Genomic DNA, 19,694 nt, shown 5'->3' on the forward strand with positions numbered 1-19,694 from the left:
CTCATTCTATGAGGCCACCATCACCCTGATACCAAAACCAGACAAAGATGTCACAAAGAAAGAAAACTACAGGCCAATAACACTGATGAACATCGATGCAGAAATCCTCAACAAAATACTAGCAAACACAATCCAACAGCATATTAAAAGAATCATACACCATGATCAAGTGCGGTTTATCCCAGGAATGCAAGGATTCTTCAATATACACGAATCAATCAATGAGATACACCATATTAACAAACTGGAGGAGAAAAACCATATGAAAATCACAATAGATGCAGAAAAAGCTTTTGACAAAATTCAATACCAATTTATGATAAAAACTCTCCAGAAAGTAGGCAGAGAGGGAACCTACCTCAACATAATAAAGGCCATATATGACAAACCCACAGCCAACATCATTCTCAATGGTGAAAAACTGAAACCATTTCCAGTAAGATCAGGAACAAGACAAGGTTGCCCACTCTCACCACTATTATTCAACATAGTTTTGGAAGTTTTCACCACAGCAATCAGAGAAGAAAACAAAATAAAAGGAATTCAAATCAGAAAAGAAGAAGTAAAGCTTTCACTGTTTGCAGATGACATGAGAGTATACATAGAGAATCCTAAAGATGCTACCAGAAAACTACTAGAGCTAATCAATGAATTTGGTAAAGTTGCAGGATACAAAATTAATGCACAGAAATCTATTGCATTCCTATACGCTAATGATGAAAAATCTGAAAGAGAATTTAAGGAAGCATTTCCATTTACCACTGCAACAAAAAGAATAAAATACCTAGGAATAAACCTACCCTAGGAGACAAAAGACCTATATGCAGAAAACTATAAGACACTGATGAAAAATTAAAGGTGATACAAACAGATGGAGAGATACACCATGTTCTTGGATTGGAAGAATCAACATTGTGAAAATGACTATATTACCCAAAGCAATCTACAGATTAAATGCAATCCCTATCAAACAACCAATGGCATTTTTCAAAGAACTAGAACAAAAAATTGCACAATTTGTATGGAAACACAAAAGACCCCGAATAGCCAAAGCAATCTTGAGAACGAAAAATGGAGCTGGAGGAATCAAGCCCCCTGACTTCAGACTATACTACAAAGCTACAGTAATCAAGACAGTACAGTACTGGCAGAAAAACAGAAATACAGGTCAATGGAACAGGATAGAAAGCCCAGAGATAAAGCCACCCACATATGGTCACCTTATCTTTGAAAAGTACGGAAGAATATACAATGGAAAAACGACAGTCTCTTCAATAAGTGGTGCTGGGAAAACTGGACAGCTACATGTAAAAGTATGAAATTAGAACACTCCCTAACACCATACACAAAAATAAACTCAGAATGGATTAAAGACGTAAATGTAAGGTCAGACACAATCAAACCCTTAGAGGAAAACATAGGCAGAACACTCTATGACATAAATCACAGCAAGATCCTTTTTGACCCAGCTCCTAGAGAAATGGAAATAAAAACAAAAATAAACAAATAGGACCTAATGAAACTTAAAAGCTTTTGCACAGCAAAGGAAACCATAAACAAGACCAAAAGACAACCCTCAGAATGGGAGAAAATATTTGCAGATGAAGCAACTGACAAAGGATTAATCTCCAAGATTTACAAGCAGCTCATGCAGCTCAGTATCAGAAAAAAAAACAACCTAATCCAAAAATGTGCAGAAGACCTAAATAGACATTTCTCCAAAGAAGATATACAGATTGCCAACTAACACATGAAAGGATGCTCAACATCATTAATCATTAGAGAAATGCATATCAAAACTACAATTAGGTATCACCTCACACCTGTCAGAATGGCCATCATCAAAAAATCTACAAACAATAAATGCTGGAGAGGGTGTGGAGAAAAGGGAACCTTCTTGCACTGTTGATGGGAATGTAAATTCATACAGCCACTATGGAGAACAGTATGGAGGTTCCTTAAAAGTAAAAATATAACTACCATATGACCCAGCAATCCCACTACTGGGCATATACCCCGAGAAATCCATAATTCAAAGAGTCATGTACCACAGTGTTCACTGCAGTACTATTTACAACAGCCAGTACATGGAAGCAACCTAAGTGTCGATTGACAGATGAATGGATAAAGAATACGTGGCACATATATACAGTGGAATATTACTCAGCCATAAAAAGAAATCAAATTGAGTTATTTGTAGTGAGGTGGATGGACGTAGAGTCTGTCATACAGAGTGAAGTAAGTCAGAAAGAGAAAAACAAATACCATATGCTAACACATATATATGGAATCAAAAAAAAAATAGTTCTGATGAACCTAGGGGCAGGACAGGAATAAAGACGTAGATGTAGAGAATGGACTTGAGGACACGGGAGGGGGAAGTGTAAGCTGGAATCAAGTGATAGAGTAGCACTGACATATATACACTACCAAATGTAAATAGGTAGCTAGTGGGAAGCAGCCACATAGCACAGGCAGACCAGCTCAGTGCTTTGTGACCACCTAGAGGGGTGTGATAGGGAGGGTGGCAGGGAGATGCAAGAGGGCGGGGATATGGGGATACCTGTATACATATAGCTGATTGAATTTGTTATACAGCCGAAACTAACACAACATTGTAATGCAATTATACTCCAATAAAGATGTTAAAAAAAAACACATATCTGAAAAATGACTGGTACGCATATATATAAAGAACTATTAAAACTCAACAATAAGACAACAGAGAACCCAATAAACAAATCGGCAAAGTTCTGAATAGACATCTCACTAAAGAAGATATGCAGGACTTCCCTGGTGGCACAGTGGTTAAGAATCCACCTCTCAATGCAGGGTACATGGGTTCGAGCCCTTGTGCGGGAAGATCCCACATGCTGTGGAGCAACTAAGCCCGTGCACCAAAACTCCTGTGCCTGAGCTCTAGAGCCCACATGCTGCAACTACTGAAGCCCGCGTGCCTAGAGCCTGTGCTCCACAATGAGAGAAGCCACCGCAATGAGAAGCCGGCGCACCACAACAAAGAGTAGCCCCCTCTCGCCACAAGTAGCGAAAGCCTGTGCACAGCAATGAGGACCCAACACAGCCAAAAATAAATTTAAAAAATAAATAAATTTTTTAAAAAAGAAGATATGCAGATGGCACATAAGCATGTGAAAAGATGCTCCACATCATATGTCACGAAGGAAATGGAAATTAAAACAACAATGAGATACCACTATACACCTATTAGAATAGCCAAAATCCTAAACACTGACAACAGATGCTGGTGAGGATGTAGAGCAACAGGAACTCTCATTCATTGCTTATAGGAATGCAAAACAGTACAGTCACTTTGGAAAACATTTTGGTGGTTTCATATAAAACTAAACATAATCTTACCATAAAATACAGCAACTGTGCTCCTTGGTATGTGCCGCAATCAGTTGAAAATTTATGCCCACATAAAACCTGCACACATTTATTGCAGCTTTATTCATAATTGCCAAAACTTGGAAGCAACCAAGATATGCTTTAATAAGTGAATGGATAACGAAACTGTGTAACATTCAGTCATTAGAATGCTATTCAGTGATTAAATAAAATGAGCTATCAAGCCATGAAAAGGCATGGAGGAATCTTCAATGTATATTGCTAAATGAAATAAGCCAATATGAAAAGGCTACATACTGTATGATTCCAACCACATGGCATTCTGGAAAAGGCAAAACTCTGGAGGCATAAAAACGATCTATGATTCCAGGAGTTGGGGGGTGGGAGGAGATATGAATAGGCAAAGCATGCAGGCATTTTAGGGCTATAAAAATATTCTATATGATACCGTACTGATGGATACATTTGTCCGAACCCATAGAATGTACAAAACCAAGAGTGAACCCTAATGTAAATGATGAACTTAATCATAATAATGTTCAATATTGGGTCATCAATTGTAAGAAATGTATCACACTAATGCAAGATGTCAATAACAGGAGAAACTGAATGGGGCAGGGGGAGGGTGGATGAGGGTGTATATGGGAAAACGTCCCAATTTTTCTGTAAATCTAAATTGCTCCAAAACACTGAAGTTTTCTTTTTTAAAAAAAAGAATGAAAGGAGTGGCCTGAATTCTCAGTAATTATCTCACTTGATCTACAAGCAGACATAGTTAGCAATCCTTCCTCCTTGAAAGACATAGAAAGTTAATGGCAAACCTGAGTTGAAACTGAATGGATATAGAAAAAGAGGGTTGGATCAAAAAAGATTCTACTCAAATTGGGTGATTATTTATTCTGGTTAAAAGACTGAAAGAGAGTACGTACTCATACTGGAGGGAAAATATTTTTTTCAAGGTTGTGTGCATGGCATATTATAGCACAACACTGTGCAATAGGAAACCTGGGTACAAATCCAGCTCTGCCAATGGGGTAACCTTAGGGAACTTACTGCAACTCTCTGTACCACTTTCCTCATCTGTAAAATGGGGAAAATTATGCCTGCCATGTGAATTTATTATAAACATCAAATGTATATAATAGCACTTAATAAACCGTAAGAGGTGATTACTACAGGATAGTTTGACCCAGAAAAGCTCACATATTTAGATTCTAACTTAAGAATTAGGTTATATCTATAGCAATTAAAACTCTGCAGTGTCTTAGCCTCACAAGCACAAGCTTCCTTTCAGGTAAATTAATGGTCTTCAACATGGGCTATATACCAGAGGAGCTTTAAAACAATGCAAAATAAAAACAAAACAAAACAAGGACTATGCAGGCCTCACCCCCCAAACTGATTTAATTGGGGTGGGGAAGTGGAATTTTTTAAAACCCCACAGGTGATTCTAATGTGTAGCCATCATTGAGAACCAGTGAATTATTCCAAACAACATATCTAAATAAAATGTACAGTCGAGAAAAACTTAGACATGCAAAATTAATGGAAGCCAAAATCATTAAATATATAAATGTAAATATAGATTAATAAATATAAATGTATATATATATGTATATATATACACATACACACACACACACACCTATATATATATATATATATATATATATATATATATATATATAAATGCTTAGCTAAATATTGGAATCAATTGGGCAACTTTAAAAATACTGATGCCTGATTCCCACTCCTAAGGGTTTTGATGTAATTGGTTTGGTCTTGGAAGTTTGAAAAAGTTTCCCCAGGTGATTCCAGTAGGTAGCCAGGTTGAGAACCACATCTTTAGGGAGTTACAACTTCATCCTTTTATTTTCCAGGGTTAGGTTCCAAGTTTCACCTCTCAAACACAGGAACAACTGTAATAACAACATATAGAAGTTACTATGCACCAAGTATTGTGCTTTACATGCTATGTTTCATTTTAATCTTTACTACAACCCAAAGTAGTTATGCTTGAGAAAAAAATCTCTCTTGAACACCTGCCCCTAGGACTCAATCCTGTAAAGTCATTCTTAAAACTGTTCTCCAGTACTGAAAGTCCTAACCAGAGCAATCAGACAAGAAAAAGAAATAAAAGACATCCAAATTGGAAAAGAAGAAGTAAAATTATCTTTGTTCACAGATGACATGATCTTATATGTAGAAAACGCTAAGGATTCCACCAAAAAACTGTTACAATAAACAATTTCAGTAATGTTTCAGGATACAAAATCAACATACAAAAATCAGTTGCATTTCTATAAACTAACAATGACCAATCCAAAAAGGAAATTAAGACAACAATCCCATTCACTATAGCATCTAGAAGGATAAAATACTCAGGAATAAACTTACCAAGGAGGTGAAAGACTTGTACACTGAAAACTAGAAAACATTGTTAAAAGAAGTCAAAGAAGATACAAATAAGTGGAATTGATATTCCATGCTTGTGGATTGGAAGACTTAATATTGTTAAAATGTCCACACTACCCAAAGTGATCTACAGATTCAATGCAGTTCCAATCAAAATCCTGATGTAATTTTTTGCAGAAATAAAAGAATGATCGTAAAATCTAAAATTCATATGGAATCTCTAAGGATCCCAAATAGCCAAATCAATATTGAAAAAAAAGAATAAAGTTAGAGGTCTCACACTTCCTGATTTCAAAACATACTACAAAGCAACAGTAATCAAAATGTGTGCCACTGGCATAAAAACAGATATACAGACCAATGTAACAGAATAGAGCCCAGAAATAAACCCATGCATATTTGACCAACTGATTTTTGATAAGAGTACCAAGACTACACAATGGGGAAAGGACAGTCTCTTCCACAAATGGTGTCAGGTAAACTGGCATGATGTTAGACCCTTACCTTATATCATATAAAAAAATTAACTCAAAATGGGTTAAAGAGCTAAACGTATGACCAAAAACTATAAAACTCCTAGAATAAAACATAGGGGAACAGCTTCAGGATATTGGATTTGGCAATTATTTCTTGGATATGATACCAAAAAGCACAGGCAAAGAAAGATAAGAGACTACATCAAAATTTAAAACTTCTGTGCAACAAAGGAAACAATCAACTGGGTGAAAAGGCAACCACAGAATGGGAGAGAATATTTCCGAATCATACATCTGAAAAGGGTTTAACATCCAGAATATAAAAAAGAACTTTTACAACTCAACCATACACACACAAATATAATAATAACCTGATTTTAAAATTGGCAAAGGACTTGAATAGACAGTTCTCCAAAAGAGATCTACAAATGACCAACAAGCCTATGAAAAGATCAATATCACTAATCATAAGAGAAATTCAAATCAGAACCAAGAGATATCACCTCACACCCATTAGGATAGCCATTATAAAAAGAACAGAAAATAACAAGTGTTGGTGAGGATATGGAGAAGTTGGAACCCTTGTACACTGTTGGTGGGAATGTAAAATGGTGAAGCCATTATGAAAACCAGGATACAAGTGTCTCAACAAACTAAAAAGAGAATTATCATATGATCCAGCAATCCTATTTCTGGACTTATATCCAAAATAATTCAAAGCAGGATACTGAAGAGATATTTGTACACCCATATTCAATGCCACATTATTCACAATAGCCAAGAGGTGGAAGCAACCCAAATGTCCACACACAGATGAATGGATAAAGAAAATGTACACACAATGGAATATTATGCAGCCTTAACAAATCCTGCCACATACTAAAACGTGGATGACATTATGCTATATGAAATAAGCCAGTCATAAAAGGACAAATACCGTATCATTTCCCTTATATGAAATATCTAAATTAGTCAAAATTATAGAAACAGAAAGTAGGAAGGTAGTTGTCAAGGGCTGGGGGGAGGTGGGAGGGGAAATCAGTGTTTAGTAAATACAGAGTTTCAGTGTTGCAGGATGAAAAAGTTCTAGAGATTTGTTGAAGAATAATGTGAATATACTTAATACTATGGAATTATACACTTAAAAATGGTTAAGTTGTTAAATTTAATGTTATGGGGGTTTTTTCCCACCATTAAAAAAGAAGTCTTTACCAATCCCAAGAAAAACTGATCTTGTTTTCCTGTACAGGCTATGAATGAGGCAGGAGATAGATGGGCTCCAGGTTAGACATTTACAACTGGCCTTCTGTTTACATTTCATGGGGCAGGAAAAAGCGGGCTTCAGGCTGGACACTTACAACTAGCCTCCTGTTTGCATTTCCTGAGACAGGAGATGACAGGTGGGCTTCAGGTTAGGCATTTAAAATCAGCCTCCTGTTTGCTCTCCGAAATGGAAGTAATGACAGAGACAGGGTAAATAGCCAAGCTTTGTCTCTTGGGGATGTCTTAAGATAACAGTCATGGCAAGAACAAAGAAGGCCAAAATCTTGTCTGAATAAAGGATCAAGGGATCTCCACTCCCCACCCCCCGACCCACCCCTTGGGGCAAGAGAGACACTACGCATGCGCAGAAAGGCTCCTTGGGGGTCAAAAGTCAGGGGACAACTCCAGGCCATAATAAGACTTGCTTCTCCCAGACGCCTTCACAGCAGGATCATCTTGACTGAGAGGTGTGCGTGCGCACCTACGAGGAGGGTCCTGAGACTGATTAGCCAGGAGGGACAAAGCAAGATGATTTGCCAGAAGGGAAAAAAAGACCCAGAAAACTGCCCCCTTATGAAGGATTTAAACTTCCCAAAGGTGCGACTCTCTCTCTGAGTTCGCCCATGCGTCTTTCCGCATGTACTTTGTTTTTCCAATAAACTTTTTACTTTTCTCTTTACCTTCTGCCTCCTCGCCTGAATTCATTCTTGACAAGGCAGGCAAGAACTAGGGACCCAGGCCCTAGCCGCTGGCCTCTGTGGGCTAGCAGTTAGGACTCCCAGCCCAGGAACTAAGATCTTGCTTCCAGCTACTGCTCGCTGATGCTTGCTGCAAGCTGCCGCTTACTGATGCATGCATCCGAAATCAGGAAGGCATTTATTTGCAGCACAGAGTCACCCATGCTAGAGGTACAGATACAGAAGGTGGCTAAAGGGTGACTGGAGAAAAAGAAGGAAGGGAAAGATAGCAAGAAGTGTCCAATTAGAGAAGGGAAGGAGGGTGGAAGGACAAGGCCAGAGAAGGAGTAGAGTTAAGCAAAAAGCCAAACTCAGAAGGCCCAGTATAAGATAAATAAAAAAGAACTATTAGAACCTAGGAGATATTTTAAGGCCAAAAACCCAAATGGAGAAGGAAGGTGCTTTGGTCTGAATGCTTGTGTCCACCCTACAAATTCATATGTTGAAATCCTAATGCCCAAATATGATGGTATTCAGAGGTGGGGCCTTTGGGAGGTGATTAGGTCATGAGGGCGGAGCTCTCATAAATAGGATTAGTGAGATTAGTACCCTTATAAAGGAGGCTCCAGAGAGATTCCTTGCCTGCTTTTGCCATGTAAGAACACGGTGAGAAGTCATCGGCAGTTTGCAACTCAGAAGAGGGACTTTACCAGAACCCAAACATGCTAGCACCCTAATGTTAGACTTCTAGCCTCTAGAACTGTGAGAAATAAATTTCTGTTGTTTATAAGCCACCAATCTGTGGTATGTTATTATAACAGCCCAAATGGACTAAGAAGAGAAAAAAAATAAAAAAGAATCCACAGCACCCTTCAGGCAGAGAACAAGTAGAAGAAGGTTAGGAATGAGGTACAGGGTAAAAATGCTTATAGGAAATGCTGCAAAGTAATGCTGCAAAAGAAACATGAGTGCATACCATTTCCTTTCCTGATGAGGAAGCTGTAGGTAGGCATTTGCTAATCTGAATGCAGGAGGCAATGTAAAATTGATGAGAATAGTTTGGTAAAAGCATGTGATTGCTTCAGCTAATTGAAAGTTAAAAGGAAGTAGTCTTACTGTTGCTAGAAGGAACTATATTGTGATTATGTTAATAGAAGACATCAGTGCCAGTTGGAATAAGGGCTCACTCTCTCATACTCAGGAAAAGAAGTCACACTTCAGGAAAATAATGGCAAGGGGTGAGGAGTAGAAATTGAAACTATAAAGCATCTTTAGCACTCTCCTGCCTGTCCCAGGACAGGCAGCCTTGAATGGAAGGAAATGCACAACAAAGGGGAAAATCGACCACTCAAAAGGAGTTGCTGCTAAGGCCCAGGGCACTATCTACCAAAAGGCTACAATGTCCGTGTATGAAGGTTACCAAGTGCCTCAGAGAGAGGGAAATTGTTAATATTGAAACTGTTAATATGGACTTCCTGGAGGGCTCCACACTGCAGGGAACCTGTGTGTATTAGCAGGTAGGACCTTTTAGGAAACCTGCGATTACTCAGACCCACCCCTTTCTCTATTCATAGGCACCAGAGATCCCTCTGGTTCTAAGACAGTGTGTAAGAGGATGTCTCTGCCTGGTGTGCTTTTTTCCCACAGAAATCTGGGTCCCATAGTATGTGTATAGGGGGAAGAGAGAAAGAAAAAGAGAGATGCGGGGAAGAGACTTAAAAGACCTGAGGGTAGGGTGAGGGGAGAGAAAGGATAGAGGGGGAGAAAAAGGAAAAAGGAGAGAGAAAGAGAGAAGGGAGGAGAGGGAGAGTAAAGAGAGAGAGATGGAGAGAGAAAGAAAAGAGGTGAGAAGAAGATGACCACCACTAAGTACTATAGAGACTCTAAGTCCCAGTAAGGCCACCCAACTGCTTTGTTAGTTTTACACACCTGGACTGTAAACAGAACATGCTGACATTTACAAGATCTTTGCTCTTAGAGAAGATGTAGACCATAAACCATGTTTGTTTGGTTTTTTTTTCATTACCCTTCCAGGAAGGGAGGAAGGGAGGAAATCAGGTGCACTTCAGAGGTCTCTGAATTCATTTACTATCCTTATTTGTCACAATTACTGGTAACAAATTAGAAACACTGCAAAAATAATTAAATAAAAGACAGGGCATCTGGCTCCAGGAGGACTAACAGCGTGGTGATATCTAACAGCCCGTGTTCCACATAAGCACTGCTCCATGTGGCATCACCTCTGACAACAAAGAGTATTCATCATGAAAACAATTGCTGCACCCTGCACATATTAAAAAAGCTTTCTCCTATTTTCATAACAAGCATCTCTGATTTAAGTCTCTTCTTTTAAGTAATAAGTGAGAAAATATGTAACAGGGCAGGAAGGAGGAAAGGAAAAGGTAGAGGGCAAATGAAGTCTTTTGTGTTAAGATGTACAAGGTCATTTGAAGCAAGTGTTAAAAATGCAACCCAGACCAGCCTTGAATTTATGCCTCATCACACCGTAATTTGCAGCACCCCTCCAATTAAAGAAAATTTGAGACTCAGAAAAGAATGCTGCATTTTACAGTCCACATACCTATCATTATTAAGTGCTGGAAGCACTTAAGAGAATGAATCTTCCAGATTAACAACAGCATTTCTCAAAGCACATTCTATAAACCCTAGTTCCACAGAATGTTAATAGGTGTGTGTTCATGCACACGCACACACACGCACGCGCACACATACACACAGAGTTCTGTGGTCAGGTTAGGGAAACACTGCATTATAAGCAGGTTTCTTACAGGGTTTCTCAGAGACTTTAACAGGTGAAAATTCACTATCAATCTCCACAGTGTTTGTGGTGTCAACATATTTTACCTTAGAATCCTTTTTTCTTTTTTAAACAACTTATCTTGTGGGACTAGTGGTCATCAGGAACACAGTTTAGGAAGTGCTGGTATAATCCAATCTGCTCATTTTATTGAAGCAGTACAGTGCAGGGGTTAAGAGCACAGGCTTTTGAGTCACAGACTGCTTCATTTTCTGACTCTCAGCAAGTTGCTTAAGCTTTCTGGGTCTTGATTTCTTTATCTTTGAAATGAGGATAATGATAGTTATTGTTGTGAGTCTTAAATGAGTATATAAATATGCAATATTTATGTAAACCACTTACAATAGTGCCTGGCACTTAGTAATTGCTCAATAAAGGTTAGATATTATTATTTTATCCACAAGGAAAATAAAACCTAAGGTCATGCAGCATGTCAGTATCAGCCCAGGCCTCCTGACTCCCTGTCCAGTATGCATTTCTCAACCAAGGAAAATGTCTTTGGAGATTATCGAAAACTCTTTCTAAAGCACTTAAATATTGCATCACAAAACCACAAAATGATTTTTAAAAGACACAACCCTAAAATAAATCCCAATGGTTTCTGGGAGTAACAGCTTCATTGGGGTTTCCCAAGTACAAAGTGATGTCAAAGGAGGAAGTTCTGGTGGTGAGGAAAACAATTCCAATCCCTATAAAATAGTGGCCACAATATCAGACCACTGCTACCAGGGCTTCCTTGGTAGGCTTTCTCTTTGAACTGTAGTACCAAGAGCCTTGGTACTCAGGATGCTCAGGAAAATACTCCTCTTTGAGACGGGCTGATCTTTGAGACCTTCGAGGACTAATATATATACTAAAGCCTCTACCATTGTTGTTTGGCTCTGATGGAAAAAGAAGGGAATACATAGTCATGGAACACTTAATTTGTGTCAGTCCCTTATCATACCATATCTTAATCTTCATCATAGTCCCAAGATGTAGATATTACCTCCATTTTACAAAGGAGGAAACTGAGACCCAGATCTTTTGAGTGATTTGCCCAAGAACTCGGAGTTAAGAAATAATACATCTGGAATTCAAACCTGGCTCTGTCCACGTTTTTTCCCCACTACATTATACTACTTCCTTGACTGAAAGGATCAAAGCGAAGCCAAGTGGATTTAGGCTTTTGAGAACTGAAAGAGGAGTACAACCCTTGTCTCTAGAAGTCACGTTTCCTTGATAATGAAAAACACTTTACCCAGTTTCATCTTGATTGATTTTGACCTTGCCTCTTTCCTAAATGAATCTGAGGTGGTTTATAATAAAACATAAATCTACAATTACGCTATCAGAACAGAAAATCAAAGCCATGAAAAAGGAGGAGGAAGCAATAATGCTAAATACAAGGGCTAATGTAGTTAATATGATTGAACACTAAATTTAGTTCTCAGTTTCCTGGAAGTCAAGCCAAAAATTATCTGCTTTTAGGAAAGCGTGATATAAATTTTTACGTTGAGAGCAGGTAGGGTGGCTTGAAAAGCACTTTGTAAACAGTAAAGTACTATAAAGTGTTATTACTTACTACTATTATCCAGAATAGCATTGCATACCCATCCAGCATTCCCAATTATTTTGGCTCTTGTTTCAATGATAATTCCATACAATTTATCATAGTCTGAACCAGTCATGCATACTAAACAACAAAAAGAGAATGCTGGCTCTGACACTTGCTAGATGTTTGACCTTGGACAAGAAACTTCAGCAATCTGGGCCACAGCTTTCGCATTTGTGAAATAAGAGGCTTGGACTATCATGAGATGATCTTATTCATTCATTCGTTCATTCATTCATAACTTTAATGAATTTACATACCATAAAATTCACTTGTTTTGCATGTACAATTCATTGATTTTTTAGTGAATTTACAGAGTTGTAAAACCATCACCACAATATAATTTTAGAACATTCCTATCATGCAAAAAAGAAACTGCATTCCCATTCCTCATTTAGATAATCTTTTAAAAGGTCCTTTCTAACTTTTGCATTCTATGTTCTAGACTTACAAAGCTTTAGCAGGTTGTTGCTACCTGTAGAACCAAGTTCAAGTTCCTCAGTGTAACATTCAAGGCGTTCTACAATCTACAAAACCTATTTCTCCAACTTAATTCCTTGCTTCATTCCTCTCAATCCTGCCTCTGAGCTTAAGCCTCTGAGCTTATGCTCTTGCAGTTCCCTTGGTAGGGAGTCCCTCTCACCTTCCCAATCTCTGAAGAGTAAAATCCTATTATTCAGACTCAGCTTACACACCACTCCTTCTATAAAGCTTTCTTCATTTCATACTCTTCACACTCATCTAGAACTGGATCCTATTTGCCTTTAAACTCCAATAGTATTTCATTTGTCCCTCTCTTGAAAGTTCTCACTTTCATTCTTGAATCTTATGCTTAACATCTCATCACCTTACTTAAGAGATCCTAGAGGATAGTTCCTATATCTAAGATAGCTGAATGAATGCATATCCTACTATCCAGAAATTTCACTCCTATGTATACCCCAACAAAAATGCATGTGTATAGCTGTCAAAAGAATGCTCTACTTGTAACAGCCAGAACTGGAAATTTCCCATCAACAGAAAAATGGATACATCACATGTGGCATGCTAACAAGGAACATTATATAGCAATGAGAATGATCTACAATTGCAAGGAATAATATGGATGAATCTTTAAAACATAGTATCAAGCAAAAAAAAATCCAGATACAAAACAGCATATACTGCATGAATCCATTTATGTTAAGTACAAAAAATGGCAAAACTATTCTGTTGGAAGTCAGGATAGTGGTTACCCTTGGGAGGGGTATTGACTAGAAGAGGAATGAGGGGATTCCTAGTAATGTTCTGTTTCTTGGACCAGGGTGCTGGTTACATGGGTATGTGCAGTTTGTGAATATTCATGGAGTACAAACTTATAATCTATGAACTTTATGTATGTTATACTTTAATACAGTTTTTTTTAAAGTCTTCCCAAGAAGAGAAAAAGACTCAAGCAAGAGCCAAAAATAAAAGTCACTTTTGCACTTGACATGCAAAACTAATGACTGACAAGCTCATGGTTATCTCTTTGTCCTGAAATGAACAAGACAGATGTATTTCCCTTTTGTGGAAATGGTGAATAAATAAGAGAGAGGCAATTCTAAGTCCTTGTCATTAGTTCAACCCTAATTCTTCCCAGAACTTAAAATAAAGTAAAAATAGTAGACTTCTGGCAAGATACCACCTATGGGCACTCACAGCCCTGCCAGGCACCAAAAGAAATGCCAATTTTATTTAAAGAACTAAGTCTTCATTTGGAATTTTTATTTATTTTCAAGACTTACAATCCCATCCATGAAGTACAAATGGAGTCTGAACATGATGCCAGTTAAAGTTTTCTTGAGCACTAACCCCATCTCCACACCAGTCTAAAACTTATCACTCCTATCTTTATTAGACAAGTCACTTCACCTCTAATGGTCCCAGTTTCCTCATCTGTGACATGGGAGTATTAATACTACCTCCCTTATGGGTTGTTTAGCACAGTGCCTGCCACATAGTTAAATACTCAATGTATTAGCTGCTTCTATTATTTTGATGTGGATGGGATAATGGTATCTTCTCCCTTACCATACAGCTAGCTCAGTTTTATAGCTTGAATCCCCCAATAGGGGGGTTTTAATATTTTAATTTTTTAAATATTTTAACACTCAAGTACAAGGGCAGTTCTGCCTCCCTTTCTCCCCCAGGTGAAAAGGTCAAAAAAGGAAGAATTCAGATAAGCTCATTTTGAACTGGGCAAGTACGGTGGCCCAGGGTTAGGTGGGTTGGGAGAAGAGGTTGTATGAATAGCAGAAGCCCCTTTGCTTTGTGAGGCCACCTTCCTCTACCATGCCAGGGAACCTGGTGCAAATGATATGACCTGGAAAGGAAGGGGTCCAGAAAAAAGCAAGGCTGGATCCTACCAGGGATCTTGCTTGGAGTTCCTGCTTTGCCCATCAAGCAGCATCATAATCTTAAGTTAACAAGTAGGGAGAAGACTTTTCTAGTATGAAAATAACTGTCAGGAATGACTGAGACATGACCTGAGCACCTCCATGTTTGCTGCCCATGCTGGACTTTTGCTTAACACTCCAAATTGAAACTGCTATATAGTTGCTGAGTCGCTAAAAGGAAAGAATAATGCTGAGAACTGGACTTTATTTGGCCTAAGAAAACATACCTTTCTTTAGTAACAAATGAGATGCATTCCATAACCCAAACATATTATATAGAATAATTTTGACCTCCAATCCAAATTCTTGGTAAACAACTTGTGTAAACCTGCATTAACTTCCCTCTTTTCCTATAAAAACCCCCGCCATTCTCCTCTAGTGAGACACTATTCTGGTATCCTCCAGAATCTATGATTCCTGAATTACAGTTCTAAGACCCCAAATAAACTGCTTTTTGCCTTTTTACAGACCGTGGTCCTTTCAGCTGACATTATTAGTGTCAGAAATGGGATCTGAAGTGATATGCCCAGCTCCGAAGCTGCCATGGATTTGAGTAAGGTACCTGTGTGAGCCCCTTGTGCTTTACTGCCTCCCTGGTGGCCCCAGGCCTGGGCAGTAAGTCCTTTTGGTCCAGAACCTCCCTCTTTGGTTGAGGTTCAGGCCTTTATTCTGGGTGTCTTTTGTTTAATCAACTGATCGCTTAAGGACTTACTTCCTTTTGGTGAGTGCATAATAATGGGACGGTCACAGTCTCAGACTGCTATGGGGGAAGATTCTCACCCATCTGGGACTCCTGCTGGGTACATATACAAAAAGTATGGGGCTGCCTCCTGTGCTTACCTAGGTAAATGGCAATGGTATACCAGAGACGACATAAAAGAACCCTGTTGGCACCTGTTATCTGGTAGACTATAGGGTTTGGTCCCCTGCAGAATTATGGGCCATAGCTCAGGAATTTCCCAAGGTCACTGAGGACCACCCCCCTGGTTTGTGGAAGAATTTAACTTTGTGATACGAACCTATGATCCAAACTTCTCTGTCTTGTATCAACTAACCCACATCCTAATTGGAGAAAGCCAAGCCAGACATTGGCAAACTACTGCCAACTGGCTTCATAGAAAGATATCCATAGAAACGACACTGATGCAGTGGCACCAGCTTCTCAGGTAGCTCTAGCCCTTCATGAAGCAACTTCTCAGGCTTTTCCCTGTACCACTTCCTGGGGAAAAATTCAGTCTACTACACAACGACCTGATGAAACTGTTCATGATTATTACTCATGCCTATAGACAGTATTCTGGGAAAACTCCAGAATACCTGCTGGGGCAAACAATACTCAAACCCTCTTTAATTCAATCTTTGTTGGGGGATTAGATGAGGAACTCAGACTGCTGGTGAAACAGGTACAATTAAATTGGGAAATAATGGCCACTCCTGATCTGGTCAATTTGGCTAATTAGCTATCTAAAACAATCAAACACACAGAAAAACTCAAGACCATTAAAATCATGAATTTGCAGCTGCAGCAACTGGCCACTGCTGCTCAGCGGCCACCTCAACAGAAAGACCAAAATTCCTCTAATGGACCCTACCAAGATCAAGGCCCCAGCCCGACCACTGGAAGAAGCACCCAAAGTTAAAAAGAGGGCCCTATCAGCATCCCAAAGCCCCTCACCCTGGCCCCTTTCATGAACTCTCTGAGAAATTTGAGAAGCACCTCCCTTTTTTAGACACTCACAAATAGGGATGCTCTGGAAGAAAGTGTTGGGGTCTTCCCAGTATTCCCACTAACACCGTTGGGAGAACTGGACCATTTTATAGGAGCTGAAGCTATTACTGCTCTTCTGAACACAGGAGCAACTTTGTCTTGAACCTCACCAACCTCAAGGCTCCCCGTTCCTCGAAGTACAGAAAAGGTACAAATGGTGGGAGTTTCCAACACAGTTATGAAGGTAAGCAAATTGTCCCCATTGTCTTTTTTTTTTTTCAGGGGAGAGCGCGCACGCAGTACCCCACCACCACAAATTACACAGTCGAGTTTCCCCCATTTGGGGAAATCACAGGGGTCAGCACACTCGCAGTGCAGTGAGTGAGGCTCACCCTGGGAAAACCACCTTCATGATCATGGTATCTCCCCTGCCAGGTAAGTATCCCATTGTCTTTTGAGATAGGCTATTTTCAGGGAATTCACCCCAGTTCCTTCTTGTTCCTTCTGCTCCTGTACACCGTTTGGGCCAAGACCTACTGGAAAAATTACAAGCTAATATTTCCTTTTACCCAAAAGGGGAAATACATTTACAAATTCTTGACCCCTTGAGATTTACTTCTGAATCTAGTACTAATATTGAAATTCCCCTCCTTGCTCATACCTTGTCAATTCTCAGTCATAAGGATTTGCTAGATTCTGTTCCTCCTACCTTAAGGTCCACCTCTTCAAATGACATAGAATACATTCATTCAGCACCACCAATTAAGATACAGATAGACCCTAATAAATCTTCACCTCACCTCAGACAATGCCCTCTCAGGCCTGAGGCCCTGGAAAGAATTCATCCCACTGCCAAGGTACACCTCCAGAAGGGTCTCATAATCCCATGCACCAGTCCTTGTAACACAACAATCCTTCTGATATTCACGCCTCATGGTCGAGGTTGTCATATTATTCAAGATCTCCGAGCCATAAACAATATAGTCATACCACGTAACCCTGTAGTCACCAACCCTCATACCATTCTCAATTTAATCCCTTTAAACACACAATTTTTTACAATCATAGATTTATATAGTACTTTCTGCACCATTCCTGTCCATCCAGATAGCCAATACCTGTGTGCCTTCAGGTGTGAGGGATGTCAATTTACTTGGACCATTATGCCTCAGGGCTACATGGAAAGCCCTACTTATTTTTCACAAATATCGAGACAAGACTTGGCCAATGTGAATTTAAGCCATGGCTCTACTTTACTCCAATATGTTGATGACCTTTTGTTATGCTCCCCCACTGAGGAAGCAAACCTCAAGGACAGGCTACATCTCCTCACTCAGCTAGCACACAAAGGGCATAAGGCCTCAAGGGATAAGCTCCAATTTGTTCCAACTCAGGTAAGATACTTGGGTTATTTGCTTATGCCCCTCCCCGAGGACTACTGCTTCATCCTACACATATCCAGGGCATATCTCAGTTACCACTTCCTGGCACCAAATGTCAACTGAGAGGCTTTCTCAAGCTAGGAAGCTATTGCAGAAGTTGGGTTCCCAATTTCTCCTTGTATGCACAACCCCTTTATTCCCTTTTAAAAGACAACAGAGACCTTCAAGATGTCGGAAGAGTAAGACTTAGAGATCACCTTCCTCCCCACAAATACATCAGAAATACATCTACATGTGGAACAACTCCTACAGAACACCTACTGAAAGCTGGCAGAAGACCTCAGACCTCCCAAAAGGCAAGAAACTCCCCATGTTCCAGGGTAGGGCAAAAAAAAAGAGAAAAAACAGAGGCAAAAGAATAGGGACAGAACCTGCACCTCTGGAAGGGAGCTGTGAAGGAGGAAAAGTTTCCACACACTAGGAAGCCCCTTCAGTGGTGGAGACAGTGGTTCGGCTGGAGGGAAGCTATGGAGCCACGGAGGAGAGTGCAGCAATAAGGGTGCAGAGGGCAAAGCAGAGAGACTCCCGCAAGAGGATCAGTGCCGACCAGCACTCACCAGCCTGAGACGATTGTCTGCTCACCCGCCGGGGCAGGTGGGGGCTGGGAGCTGAGGCTCCGGCTTCGGAGGTTACATCCCAGGGAGAGGACTGGGGTTCGCTGCGTGAACACAGCCTGAAGGGGGCTAGTGCACCACAGCTAGCCAGGAGGGAGTCTGGGAAAAACTCTGGAACAGCCTAAGAGGCAAGAGACCATTGTTTCGGGGTGTACGAGGAGAGGGGATTCAGAGCACTGCCCAAAAGAGCTCCAGAGATGGGCACGAGCTGGGGCTATCAGCGCAGACACCAGAGATGGGCATGAGATGCTAAGGCTGCTACTGCAGCCACCAAGAAGCCTGTGTGCAAGCACAGGTCACAATACACACCTCCCCTCCTGGGAGCCTGCGCAGCCCACCACTGCCAGGGTCCCGTGATCCAAGGACAACTTCCCCGGGAGAACACATGGCATGCCACAGGCTGTTGCAACGTGACGCCAGCCTCTGCCACCTCAGGCTCGCCCCGCATACCGTACCCCTCCCTCCCCCCGGCCTGAGTGAGCCAGAGACCCCTAATCAGCTGCTACTTTAACCGCGTCCTGTCTGAGTGAAGAACAGATGCACTCAGGCGACCTACATGCAGAGGTGGGGCCAAATCCAAAGCAGAACCCCAGGAGCTGTGCGAACAAGGAAGAGAAAGGGAAATCTCTCCCAGCAGCCTCAGGAGCAGCCGATTAAATCTCCACAGTCAACTTGATGTACACTGCATCTCTGGAATACCTGAATAGACAATGAATCATCCCAAAATTAAGGTGATGGACTTTGGGAGCAACTGCAGACTTGGGGTTTGCTTTCTGCATCAAATTTGTTTCTGGTTTTATGTTTATCTTATTTTAGTATTTAAAGTTTATTATCATCAGTAGATTTGTTTAATGATTTGGCTGCTCTCTTCCTTTTCTTTTATATATAGATACATATATTG

General features: G+C 40.1%; 1 protein-coding gene and 1 non-coding gene across 2 annotated transcripts in view; both read right to left on the bottom strand.

Moving 5' to 3' along the window:
- Window positions 1–19,694, bottom strand: part of MTMR8 (myotubularin related protein 8) — a 165,557-nt gene that overhangs the window by 133,665 nt on the left and 12,198 nt on the right. The window lies entirely within an intron of this gene.
- LOC133082825 (U1 spliceosomal RNA) lies at window positions 17,017–17,180 on the bottom strand. The gene has a single exon (XR_009699041.1). It is a non-coding gene; the product is annotated as a U1 spliceosomal RNA (small nuclear RNA).

The sequence above is a fragment of the Eubalaena glacialis genome, chromosome X, assembly GCF_028564815.1.
Source record: "Eubalaena glacialis isolate mEubGla1 chromosome X, mEubGla1.1.hap2.+ XY, whole genome shotgun sequence".
Classification (NCBI taxonomy): domain Eukaryota; kingdom Metazoa; phylum Chordata; class Mammalia; order Artiodactyla; family Balaenidae; genus Eubalaena; species Eubalaena glacialis.